The following is a 13964-nucleotide window of genomic DNA, read 5'->3' as shown; positions in this document are numbered from 1 at the left end:
GCAACTCATTAACAAATTTTTGTCAATGTTTACCACATAATCATAATTTCACTGCAAGCTGTCTTCCTGAGCAACAGTCACTAAATTATTTATAACTGGAGCTACGAAACTCCAAATCAAGTGCCGTTAATTTTCCCTGAAAATAGACTCATATATATTTTATCCATAAAATTTTCAGAATTTTTGGTATGGCCAATCAATACCAGAGTTTTCTTAAAGTTTCCCATGTTTCACTGTTTGACTAATCTGACCACTCTTCATTACGAATCAAATTTCTCATTGTACAGAATTCAAAATATGTTCTTGTTTATTTCATTAGAAACTAGACTCAATAAGCTTTAATTACATAATTTATTCAGCTTCTAATTCATCTCCCACAATTTATGGTGATTTTCCAAAGTCACGTTACTGCTGCTGTCCCAAGCAGATTTATTACCAAATCACTCTTTCACACATACCTTGCATGCATGTTATTTAAACATGTATATCACCAATCAATCATCACATATCTATGATTTTACTTAAGTATAATCTCCATTTCATCATTTTAAAGCACAACATGTTAGCTGATTTTTCCTTTAACATCTAAGGCACATGCATGCTCATTTGTTTGGCTCAACTTCACCTATCTTCCATTTTTCATCAAAAGAACATGAAACAACAACCATTTCCTTCATTTTAATTCATGACTAAATGCTCACAACACAACTAAAAATCAAAATATACTTCAAGAGTTAAGGTAGAATCAAGAAGAACTCATGAACCTCAAAATAGAAGCAATGTACCAAGAACTTACCTTCAATTTTCCTCCTCCTAATGACCAAATACTCAAGAGCTTTCTCCTCTCCTTTCTCTTCTCTAACTTTCAGCTATGATGAACAAATATGGACAAAACTTTGTTCTTTTCACCCCTTTTTCTTTTAATAAAACTTTATATTTCATCCATTTAATTCTTTAATACAAAAGACATGAAATTCTTATCATGAAACATTTACCTAACCCATTATCATGAAACATTTACCTAACCCATTATCATGGAACATTTACCTAACCTATTATCATTGAACATTTACCTAACCTATTATGAATTTGTATCAATTTGTACCATAAATTATGGATATCAAGAGTACATTTTGTCTACAACAACATGATGGCTGGCCACTTCATGTAAAATGGGAGGTTTGTCATGCAAATCCTCCTATTTTGCACTCCTATTTATTTGGCCACTTCAATTTAGCCTATAGCATTTTCAAACATTTTCACATAGGTTTTATTTCATAATTTCACCCCCTTTTTCTTATGGAACAAAAATTAACTAAAATTGCCGGGTTCTATCTTAAGTTTGGGCTTTCTAGAGGCCCACTAACATAATTAAACCTATGCCAACATTCACAGAATTCCCAAAAATTGGGGCATTACACAAATGATTAAATCAATTAAAGTAATTAGAAGATTAACTCATTTCAGGGGTTATAATTAATTTCAGATTCGGGTTTTAGGGTGGATTAGCTATTAACTTACCAATTATTACCTCCGACCTCTAACTGATTAATTAATTGGTTGATAATCGCTTATCTCTTGACCTCTCTTTCTTAACCAAGATAAAGTGCAATTTACTCGGCAAACTTATCTCTCGACCTCATTTAATCTGATTACTTATTAGGGTTGTCAAGCCCAGGGTTTAAGAACACGTAATCTATACCAACTAATCTGATTAACAAACCCTTACTCCTCCATTAATTACGCCCCCATCCACTTGTTAATTTCCCTTAAAGGATTTAGCCACTCATGGTATTCATAATCTCGATCTCAATTGAAATAAAAATGTAAATAAACATGATTAAAACTAAAGAGAAAAAAGATGTAGAAATAATCTATTGATGTCGATTGAAACGTGGAGTAGGAAATATCTCGATTGGAATAGCAAGAATTGTCACTTGAAAAGGCAAATAAACTAAATAACTTTGACATTATAAAATAAATCTTAGATTGAAATCGATTCCAAAAGGAAAGAAAAAAGAATTTACAAAAAACAAAAGAAAACCTAATCTAAATCCTACTCCTAAACTACGAGGGTTTTTGGATGCGTCTAAGATGACTTAGTTACATCAAACCCCTAAGGTTTTATTTATAAGAGTTTTGGCAGCCCAAATTAGATCTTTGGCACATCTTAGGTCTTCGTATAAAGGTTATTGTGCGGAAAAGATAACCCTGGAATGCTTGGTCTCTCTATCAGGCCTATATCGCACCATACACCATCTATGGCACAACACAATAATGATTGTGTGCATTCTTTAGTCTGTGTCATGCTTTAGCAGCTTGGGAACCTTGTGCATCACTCGTCCCATGTTTCTACGTCCATAGGGCCTATAATTCATCATCCTACATACTCAATTACACAAATTAGAACTACCTAAGGCCTGTGCCAACCTAATAGGTCATTAATACTCACAAAATGTGTTAAAAACACTTATTTTATTAACATTTACTACTAAATTTCTAAGTACTAAAAATGGAATAATTAATAATAAAAGTGTTAGAAATCAAGCTCCTTTAGTGTGGAAATATACCAAAATAGCTACTTCATTTGATGTCAAGTTAGTATCGAACCGAAAAAAGGCATTGTGGAAATATACCAAAATAGCTACTACGTTTGATGTCAAGCTAGTATCAAGCCGAAAAAAGGCATTAGATTGGTAGTCCTAAAACTAGTACAAACCGGTTGAATCAAAGAAAAAATTGGTTGATTGAACGGTTGAACTAGAATTTAATATTTTTATGAACTTTTTAATGGTATATTTAATGGAATTGAACAGACTGATCAAATCGACAAACTAGTGGCATGACTGGTTTGACCACCAGTTTGATTCTGAAAACCCTGATTTTGAATTAAAAAAAATGCATTTTCCACTTTGTTATGAAAAATTTAGAATAAAACTGATTGCTTTTAAATATTAGAGGTTTTTTTTAATTATGCATTGGCCAATAGAATGTAACTTTCTATTTTATATTTTATAAATTTTTGGGTTAAAATATTAAAAGAACTTCAAACTTTATTATATTATTTATATATGTCATTTATATTTGGTATACATCTAAATAAAGTCATATAACTTGATTTGTACTTAAATAAGTGAAGTAACTTAGGTATAAATTAAAAGCTAGGGTTTGTAAATTAAAATTGTGGAAATTATAGTATAACTAAAATTTTTGAATATTTATATTTTATTAAATTAAATATATGAAGCTTCGCCACTGTTTTTAGAACTGGGCTAGACCAGCCTCAGACTGATTGGATTGGGAATCAATTAGGGTACCTATAGCAACTCATTTTTCAGTGGTGTCGAAAATAGTAGTTTCAGAGCCACAAATCTGATCAGTAAGTTTGTAAATATTGTCGAATATGATTTTAAAAAGGTTTTTGATATGATAATTTATGTTATATAAACGATTAATTAAGTTCAAGTGGTAAGACCATAAATTCAAGTGGTTTTAGAAATCGAGGTATCGGGACCTTGTTTCTATAAACCGAGTCATAAATATTTTATAAATATTTATGAAGTGTTATTAAGATTGTATTAATTTTTGTTAAGAAATTTTAATGTTTCGATAGTTAATTAATTAAAAGGACTAAATCGTAAAAATGTAAAATTTTATCACTATTTGATTTGAGTGATTAAGTCGCTTATTGAATAAGGGAAAAAAGACTTAAATGGTAATTAAATCATTTAAGGATTTAGTGGACGGTTTTGTTCAACTAAAGGCATGAAATTTGGATGATATTTAAGTGGACAAAATGGTAATTTATAATTAAATTATATTAAAAGAAACAAAATGCTAAATTATCATCATCTTTTTTGTTTTCTTCTCCAATACAACTGAGTATCCATGGGAAAGCTAGCTAGTTTCAGCCATAGTGATTTCTTCATGCATGGTAAGTAATTCTTACTCGTTTTTAGTAATTTTGATGTTTTTGAGATCATTGCAACTAGGTTCAGCTAGCTCGTACCTTTGATTTTAAAAATGTTAAAGATTTTGAATGTTGCTATTGATGAATATTTGTGATTTTAGATGTTAAATGATGAATTTGAGGTATTAGTTGTTATTTATAAGTATTTTATTAAGTGATTTTAATGAATTTAACGGTTAGGGATTAAATTGTTGAAATAGTAAAAATACAAGGAATAGATGTGAAATTGTTACCAATAATAGACTGGTATGAATTTTCAATGAAAATGATTAATTTGCATGTTTTAGGCTTGGGGACTAAATTGAATAAAAATGAAAAGTTAAGGGTAATTTAGTAAAAATTCAAAAATGACTAAATTGCATAAAATACATTTTTTTACTATTTAAATTAATAAACTGGATGAAATTATTAATTTAAATCAAGATCGAGTGGAAAATCGAGAAGAATAGAAAATTACCAAAAAACCCTATACTTTGACATTTTTGTGATTTAGCCTGGTAAGTTCGTATGAACTATAATCACTTAAATGTTGATTAAATTGAATGTTTAATGTGTGATTCTATGTCAAATGAATCAATATAAATATTATTATACAAATTATCAAGCAAAGAGACGATGGGAATCCAACGGCGTTCGACGGTTATTGAGCCCCGTTTGATATATAGGATACAAATGACATGTCATTAGGGTTACCATGTTTTGGGTGCTGGTCTTGAATGTCCCACCGATGGCTGAGTTCTGGCATTTGTTGTGAAGATTCGTCAGCTTGTGTGAGCGGCATCGTGTAGCTACATTCCGACCGTCAGCTTGTGTGAGCAGACCTAGGTTACCATGTTTTGGGTGCTGGTCCTGAATGTCCTACTGATGACTGAGGTTCAGCATTAGTTACAGATACTCAACAGCTTGTATGCGCAGCATCATGTAGCTTACATTCCGACAGTTAACTCGTGTGAGATACGACTATATGTTTAGCACATTTTGTGTGAGCTTTCCCACGTATCCGATGCTATTCTAAGTGGTTCAATGGGCATGAAAAGGGAAAGAATGGTAAGTATTCAAATGAATTATATTATAAAAACTATGAAAAGGGAATGTTAAATGAACGCATGACTATGTTCATGGAATCAATGATTTCAAGTGAGTTTATTCATGTTTAATGACTTATCTTATGTTATTCAAGTGAATTTTGAATTGATGCATTAACATGTGTTGTTGATGATGCTTAGGCTTGCGCCAAGCTATTGGTTGGATTGTATTATGTTAGTTTTAAATATATGCATTAAGATGATAAGTGACCAAATGGAAAGATGCTTATGTGCATGAAAGAGTGGTAAGAATCAAAGTACTTAATTTCTCATAAAATGATTTATCATGTATTTGATTTCAAAAGAGTTATGTTTAATGCACTAGGTTGTGGCTATGGTTGATGTACATGCTTATGTCTTACGTATTATGCAAATGAAATGGGTGAGAATAGGTAATGAAATGGTAAGTTCATAGTAGAGATGTAATATGATGAAATAAAATGATAGTTGAGTTAAAGGACTTACTTGTAAGGAAGAAATTTACTTATGCTAGATATGGTTTACTTATGTCATGAATAAGTACACTAATTCGTGAATTGATAATGTAATTAAACTATTGCTAAGTAATGGAACAGTAAGTAAATAAATAAGATGGTTCATTGTTTTAAGAAAAGGTTGATGATTATGCAATTCAACCTATAACACCCTATTATGTTAAATGGAATGTATTTAGGATGTTAATGTGTAACGCCCTCACACCCGAGACCGTCGCCAGAGTCGAGCTTGAGGTGTTACTAAACTTAATTCATTAATTTAACAGCTCAAACAATTTATTTTTAAAATTTCCAGACAAGCTGGCCAACTGCATCATAGTTGCTTAAAAATTCATATCTCGAGTTCTGAAACTCAAAATTAAGATCTGTAAATTTTTCCTGAAACTAGACTCACATATGTATATCTACTAATTTTTTATAAAATTTTGGTAGAGCCAATTAGTACAGTTTATTAGTTAAAGTCTCCCTGCTTTGAGGTTCACTACTCGACCCTCGTATTACGAATTAGATATCTCCCATACAGAGTTTCAATGACTATGCCGTTTGTTTCTTATAAAACTAGACTCAATAAATATTTCATAAATGTAATATAAAACTCATAATTGTTTTTTTACAATTTATAGTGAATTTTTAAAGTCAGAACAGGGGATACAGACATCACTCTGATCCTGTTCCACCAAAACTTAAATATCTCATAAAATATAACTCATATACCTATTTTATTCCATCCATATGAAAATAGACTCATAAAGATTCAATTTTATAACTTACTCATCATTTAATTCCGTTTATACTATTTTTAGTGATTTTTCAAATTTACATCACTCTTCTTTGCCGATTCATTTTATGGCAAATTTTACTTTACTATAGATTTTCATGGACTAAATAGCATTTTAAACATATATAACATCAAATATGACTTAGATTGGCCATTCCAATGGCTAATCATTTACAAACCCTTTTCTTGCCAAACCATAGCCATATCATAAGATCATTTACACAGTGAGTATTTTGCCATACATGCCACATTCAAAACACATAAGCCATTTTACCAATTTAGGCCTTCGGATAGTGTGAACGAGTCTTCGACCTATCCCGATTCTCAAGCTGGCTTGTCAAAAACTACAATGAATGAAAAGGAAGGGGTAAGCATAAATGCTTAGTAAGTTCACATGCAAATAGCAAGTAACATAATCATGCAATTCCACATAAAACATCATTTGCATAAACAACACCAAGACATTCATGTTTCATTTGCATTTAATATCTTTCTACGATTTCATCATACCAAGTTCTCAACCCGAGGATTTAAGCACATACCTGTCAAATTTTCTCATTCATTACACTTACCAATATGTCACCTTCGTTTTAGGCATTCTTCTCATTCACTTAAGATTCACCTGTTGAACACATCGGAATATAATTCGAATACGCGGATTTCATGAACGTAAGTGCCATACCCGCAGCTAGACAAACTCAATAGCCTGCGGAACTTATGTAGTCAAGCTACCATGTAACCCGCCCATAAGTGAACTCAGACTCAACTCTACGAGCTCGGGCGTTCGCATCCATAAGTGAACTCGGACTCAACTCAACGAGTTCGGATGCCTAGTTACATCGCACGAACTCGGACTCAACTCAACGAGTTCGAAACTCAAATATCCTAGTGACATGTCACTTGTATTCTAATCTATTCCTTAGGTTCAAACGGGATTTTTCCTCGATCTCACATCTTTGCCGTCTTCCACGGAATATCGGAACCGATACTCGGTGATAGTTCATACTCATCAAGTAATTCACATAATTACATATTATTCAACAATAACCACAAAACATAACAACTCATGATAATAATAAGCATCATATCATATAAACAACATTAAATTGCTTAAAATGACAATTATGTTACTACATTTACACATGAACTTACCTCGATACAAATATTAGCAATCGAGCCTATTCTTCGTAAACTTTGTTTTTCCTTCGATCGCGACTTAAATCTCGTTTCTCTTGATCTATAATGCCAAATTAATCTTATTTAATACATAAATTCATCAAAACAGTCTTTAATACGAACTTTGGAAAAATTACATTTTTGCCCCTAAACTTTTGCATAATTACACTTTTACCCCTAGGCTCGGGAATTAAACTTCATCCATTATTCTTATATTTTATGACATGCTGATCATTTTTCCCTTCTATAGCAACATCAAATTCACACTCTAACATGCACTTATGACTATTAGGTATTTTTACCGATTAAGTCCTTTTACTCGTTTTCACTTAAAATCGAGTAGCACAAGTTGTCTAACATAATTTAAAACCTTATATTCTATCATAAAACACCAAAATACACAAATTTCACCTATGGGTATTTTTCCAAATATGAACCCTAGGTTGAATTATTGCTAGCATAAGTTAATTCGAGCTACCGGGATTCCAAAAACGTAAAGAACATTAAAAACAGGGCTTGGAATCACTTACTATGGAGCTTGAAGCTTGAAACAAACCATAGCTATGGAGAACCCTTAAAATTTCGGCCTAATGAAGAAGATGGACAAAAATTAGCTTTTAATTTTATTTTTAATTCATTTTAATAACTAAATGACCAAAATGCCCTTCCTACTAAACTTTCAAAAAAATTCCATCCATGTCCAATTTTTGTCCATAGACTTAGAAATTGGTCAAATTGCTATTTAAGACCTCCTCATTAATATTCCAAAGCAATTTCATACTAAAAACTCCTAGAATGCAAGTTTTGCAAATTATTCGATATAGTCCCTAGTTTCAATTTAAGCACTTTAGGCATAGGATTTCATCACGAAATTTTCACACAATCATGCAATCATATCATAAACATCAAAATAATTATAAAATAGTTATTTCTATCTCGGATTTGTGGTCACGAAACCTCTATTCCGTTTAGGCCCTAATTCGGGATATTACAACTCTCCACCCTTTAAGGATTTTCATCCTCGAAAATCTTACCAGTAAACAGGTGTGGGTATTGGTTTCTCATAGTTTACTCAGGTTCCCATATAATCTCTTCTACCCCGTGCTTTTTCCATAATACTTTCACGAGAGTGACACTTTTATTTCTTAGTTGTTTGACTTCTCGAGCTAAAATCTTAATCGGTTCTTCTTCGTAAGTCATATCCAGTCGTAGCTCAACTTCTGTCGGTGAAATTATATTTGAAGGATCCGAACGATACCGATGTAACATAGATACGTGGAACACATCATGCATCTTCTGTAATTCAAGTGGTAATGCTAGCCGATAAGCTACTGGTCCAATTCTTTCAATTACTTCATACGGTCCAATAAAACGCGGACTTAACTTGCCCTTCCGTCCAAATCTAAGGACATTCTTCCATGGAGACACTTTCAAAAATACCTTATCACCAACTTGAAACTCGATTTCCTTTCGTTTCAGATCCGCATAAGATTTCTGTCTATCTGATGCAGCTTTCAAACAATCTCGAATCACTTTCACCTTTTCTTCAGTTTCTTTTATTAGATCAACTCCATAAATCTGATTTTCCTTGAGTTCAGTCCAATACAATGGCGTCCGACATTTACGACCATACAATGCTTCATAAGGTGCCATCTTCAAACTCGTCTGATAACTATGATTATAAGCAAATTCTACCAACGGTAAGTATTTTTCCCAACTACCTTGAAATTCCAATACACAACATCTGAGCATGTCTTCAAGAATCTGAATCACTCTCTCTGACTGTCCATCAGTTTGTGGATGAAAGGCAGTGCTAAAATTTAACTTCGTACCTAATACCTCTTACAACTTTTGCCAAAACCGTGAAGTAAATCTCGGATCTCTATCTGAAATGATTGACAAAGGTATTCCATGATGTCTAACAATCTCACGGATATACAATTCAGCCAACTTATTAAGAGAATAATCCGTACGTACTGGAATAAAATGAGCCGATTTAGTCAGTCTGTCAACTATTACCCAGATGACATTTTTCTTCCCTGGAGTTAACGGCAACCCTGATACAAAATCCATAGTAATCTGATCCCATTTCCATTCAGGAACCATGATAGGCTGGAGTAATCCCGAAGGTACTTGGTGTTCAGCTTTCACTTGTTGACAAACTAAGCACTTTGATACAAACTCGAAAATATCTCTTTTCATTCCACTCCACCAGTACATTTTCTTGAAGTCATTATACATTTTCGTACTGCCCGGATGAACCGCCAAACAACCATTATGTGCTTCATGCAAAATCTTTTTAATCAACTCATCATTTTTTGGTACACAAATCCAGTTTTTAAACATTAAGCAACCATCAGAACCGATTCTAAAATATGATCCCGTATCAGCTTCACACTGCTTTCTCTTGGCTTGCAAATCTTGATCATTTTTTTGAGCTTCACAAATCTCTTGTAAAAACATCGGTCTTGCTCTTAACTCTGCTAGAATCGAACCATCATTTGATACCTTTAACTGAGTGTTCATAGCTTTCAAAGCAAATAACAACTTTCTGCTCAAAGCATCGGCAACCACATTCATTTTTCCCGGATGATAGTCAATAACAAGCTTGTAATCTTTCAACAACTCCAACCATCTTTGCTGTCTCACATTCAAGTCTTTCTATGACATCAAGTACTTAAAACTTTTGTGATCTGTATATACTCGGCACTTTTCACCATACAGATAATGTCGCCAAATCTTCAAAGCAAACACTATAGCAGCCAATTCCAAATCATGAGTCGGATAATTCCTTTCGTGAGATTTTAACTGTCTCGAAGCATAAGCCACCACTTTTCCTTCTTGCATAAGTACACATCCTAAGCCATTTTGAGAAGCATCACTATACACCACAAATTCTTTACCTGATTCGGATTGTACCAACACTGGTGCTTCAGTTAATAACTTTTTCAATTCTTTAAAACTCTGTTGACATTCTTCCGTCCATTCAAATTTAACATCCTTTCGGAGTAGTCTAGTCATATGAGTAGCAATTATAGAAAATCCATTTGCAAATGGCCGATAATACCCAGCTAGCTCCAAGAAACTTCTAACCTCTGTTACATTTTTCGGTGGTTTCCAATCAACAATGGCTGAAATTTTACTAGGATCAACCCGTATACCATCACCTGAAACAATATGACCTAAAAATCCAACTTCCCGAAGCCAAAATTCACTTTTACTGAACTTAGCATACAGCTGCTTATCTCTCAAAGTTTGCAAAACTATCCTCAAGTGCTTAGCATGTTTTGTCTCATCTTTTGAATAAATTAAGATGTCATTTATAAACACCACAACGAATTTGTCCAAGTATGGTTGAAATATGTGATTCATTAAATCCATAAACACAGCAGGAGCATTTGTTAACCCGAATGGTATAACTAAAAATTCATAATGACCGTACCTTGTTCTAAAAGCAGTTTTAGGCATATCCGACTCTTTTACTCGCAGCTGATAGTACCCAGATCTCAAGTCAATCTTTGAAAACCATGTCGCTCCTTTTAGCTGATCGAACAAATCATCAATTCTTGGCAATGGATACTTGTTTTTGAGTGTCACATTGTTTAATTGCCGATAGTCAACACACAATCTCATAGAACCATCCTTCTTTTTCACAAATAACACGGGAGCACCCTAAGGTGAAAAACTCGGTCTCACAAAGCCTTTATCAGTCAACTCTTGCAACTACGACTTTAATTCTTTCAACTCTGCTGGTGCCATTCTATACGGAGCAATCGAGATCAGAGCTATTCCCGATATCAAATCAATACCAAATTCTACTTCCCTGACTGGAGGCAAACCCGGCAACTCTTCTGGAAATACTTCCGCAAATTCACACACAATCGGCACTGATTCAACTTTCTTTTCAACTTCTTTTGTATTAATTACATACGCAAAATAAGCTTCATAACCCTTTTTCAAATATCTCTGAGCTGACATCGAAGAAATCATACTAGATAATGCCTCTGATTTATCTGGTTCAACCCGCAAAATTTCACCACTTTCACACTTTAATTCTATAACCTTTTCTTTGCAATTTACTATAGCATCATACAATGTCAACCAATCCATACCCAAAATAACATCAAATTCATCAAACGACAACAACATCAATTTGGCCGGAAAGTAATGACCCCAAATCATTAAAGGGAATTTCTTGCATACTTTATCAACTATCACACATTTGCCTAACGGATTCGAGACTCTAATCATAAATTCTGTGTTCTCAATAGGTATATTCATACTAGACACCAATTTCATGCACACATATGAATGAGTAGAACCGGGATCAATCAAAGCAAGAACATTAACATTATAAAGAGAAAATATACCATTAATCACGTCAGGTGATGAAGCATCTTCACGTGCCTTTATAGCATAAGTTCTAGCTGGAGCCCTTGCTTCAGATTTAGCTGCTAAATCTCTGGCTACATTCTTGCTGCTTGCTTCATTTCCAGCTTTTCTCGAATATCTTCCCCTCGAGTCTGCACCACTAACTTTTACACTCTAAAATTTTTCTTTCTCAACTCTCTCTGGGCAGTCTCTAATAAAATGATCCGGAGAACCACACCGAAAACATTCATTCGCTCTACACGGGCCAAAATGATTTCTACCACACTGCTGGCACTCGGGCTTAGCAAATCTCAAATTCCTTACACTAGCCACGGAAGTAGTCTGAGATCTAAGACCCACATTTTTCTTCTTAGAATTTCTATATGATTGTCCGGCCGAAACCTGAGAACGAGGATTCATATTTCTAGATTTTCTGGATTGCTGTGAGAATGAACTGCTCATCGGTCTTTTCTTCCAATTTCTAGTCTCAGCCTCAACTTTTTTCTTCTCTTTAAGTAGTTCTTCAACCTTGCAATCTCGATCAACCAGTACTACCATTTCTTTTAATTCAAGAATCCCAACAAATACTTTGATGTCTTCATTGAGTCCGTCTTCAAATCGTCTGCACATTTTAGCCTCTATAGGAATATATTCTCTAGCATATTTACTCAACCTGACGAACTCCCTTTCGTATTCAGTAACTGTCATGTTCCCCTGCTTTAATTCAAGAAACTCTTTACGCTTATGATCAATAAATCTTTCACTAATGTATTTCTTCCAAAATTCTTCTTGAAAGAACTCCCAAGTTATTTTCTCTTTCGGTACTACTGAAGTCAATGTCTTCCACCAATGATAAGCTGAATCCCTCAACAATGATATAGTACATTTCAAGCATTCCTCAGGTGTACAAGACAATTCATCAAATACCTGAATAGAATTCTCAAGCCAAAACTCTGCTTTCTCGGCATCATCATCAATATTTGCCTCAATTCTTCTACTTTGCTTACTTAATTTTGTCAACTGGAGTTCTGTGAAATTTCATCAGATCTACACCTTGAGGCATCGGGTGTACAGGTTGAGGAATCAGGGGAGGTGGGGGAGGTTGTGCATTCAGGTTCGTACGAACGAACTTAGTATACCAGGCATTCATCATCTGGAGAAAGGCTTCCCGAGCCCTTTCTCCTCCTCCATGACCAACAGTAGGAGGTGGATTTTCAGTTGGCACCGCCCCTTCAGCCAGGGCTGGTGCATTACTCTCTACACCATCAGCCGCAACTGGATCGAGATCCATTTACCATAAAAAAATCATTTAAAAGGTCAGAAGTCGTCACACTATCACAATATATATATATGGCATGTATAGCAAAACCCGTACATACAACACATTAGTCCGAGAACTGACTAAACCTGCTCTGATACCACCAAATGTAACACCCTCACGCCCGAGACTGTCGCCAGAGTCGAGCTTGAGGTGTTACTAAACTTAATTCATTAATTTAACAGCTCAAACAATTTATTTTTAAAATTTCTAGACAAGCTGGCCAACTGCATCACAGTTGCTTAAAAATTCATATATCGAGTTTCAAAACTCAAAATTAAGCTCCATAAATTTTTCCTGAAACTAGACTCATATATCTATCTAATAATTTTTTTTTAGAATTTTTGGTCAATCCAATTAGTACATTTATTAGTTAAAGTCTCCCCTGTTTCAGGGTTCGACTACTCTGACCCCTGTGTATTATAAATCAGATATCTCCCTGTATAGATTTTCAATGACTATGCCATTTGTTTCTTATAAAACTAGACTCAATAACTATTTCATAAATATAAGATAAAACTCCTAATTATTTTTGTACAATTTATAGTGAATTTTTAAAGTCATAATAGGGGATACAGAGATCACTCTGACCCTATTCCACCAAAACTTAAATATCTCACAAAATATAACTCATATACCTGTTTTGTTCCATCCATATGAAAATAGACTGATCAAGATTCAATTTCATAACTTACTCATCATTTAATTCCATTTCTACTATTTGTAGTGATTTTTCAAATTTACATAACTGTTGCTGTCAGATTCTGTTTTA

Source organism: Gossypium arboreum, chromosome 2 (assembly GCF_025698485.1).
Source record: "Gossypium arboreum isolate Shixiya-1 chromosome 2, ASM2569848v2, whole genome shotgun sequence".
In the NCBI taxonomy this organism is placed as follows: Eukaryota; Viridiplantae; Streptophyta; class Magnoliopsida; order Malvales; family Malvaceae; genus Gossypium; species Gossypium arboreum.
Note: the sequence above shows the minus strand (reverse complement) of the source record.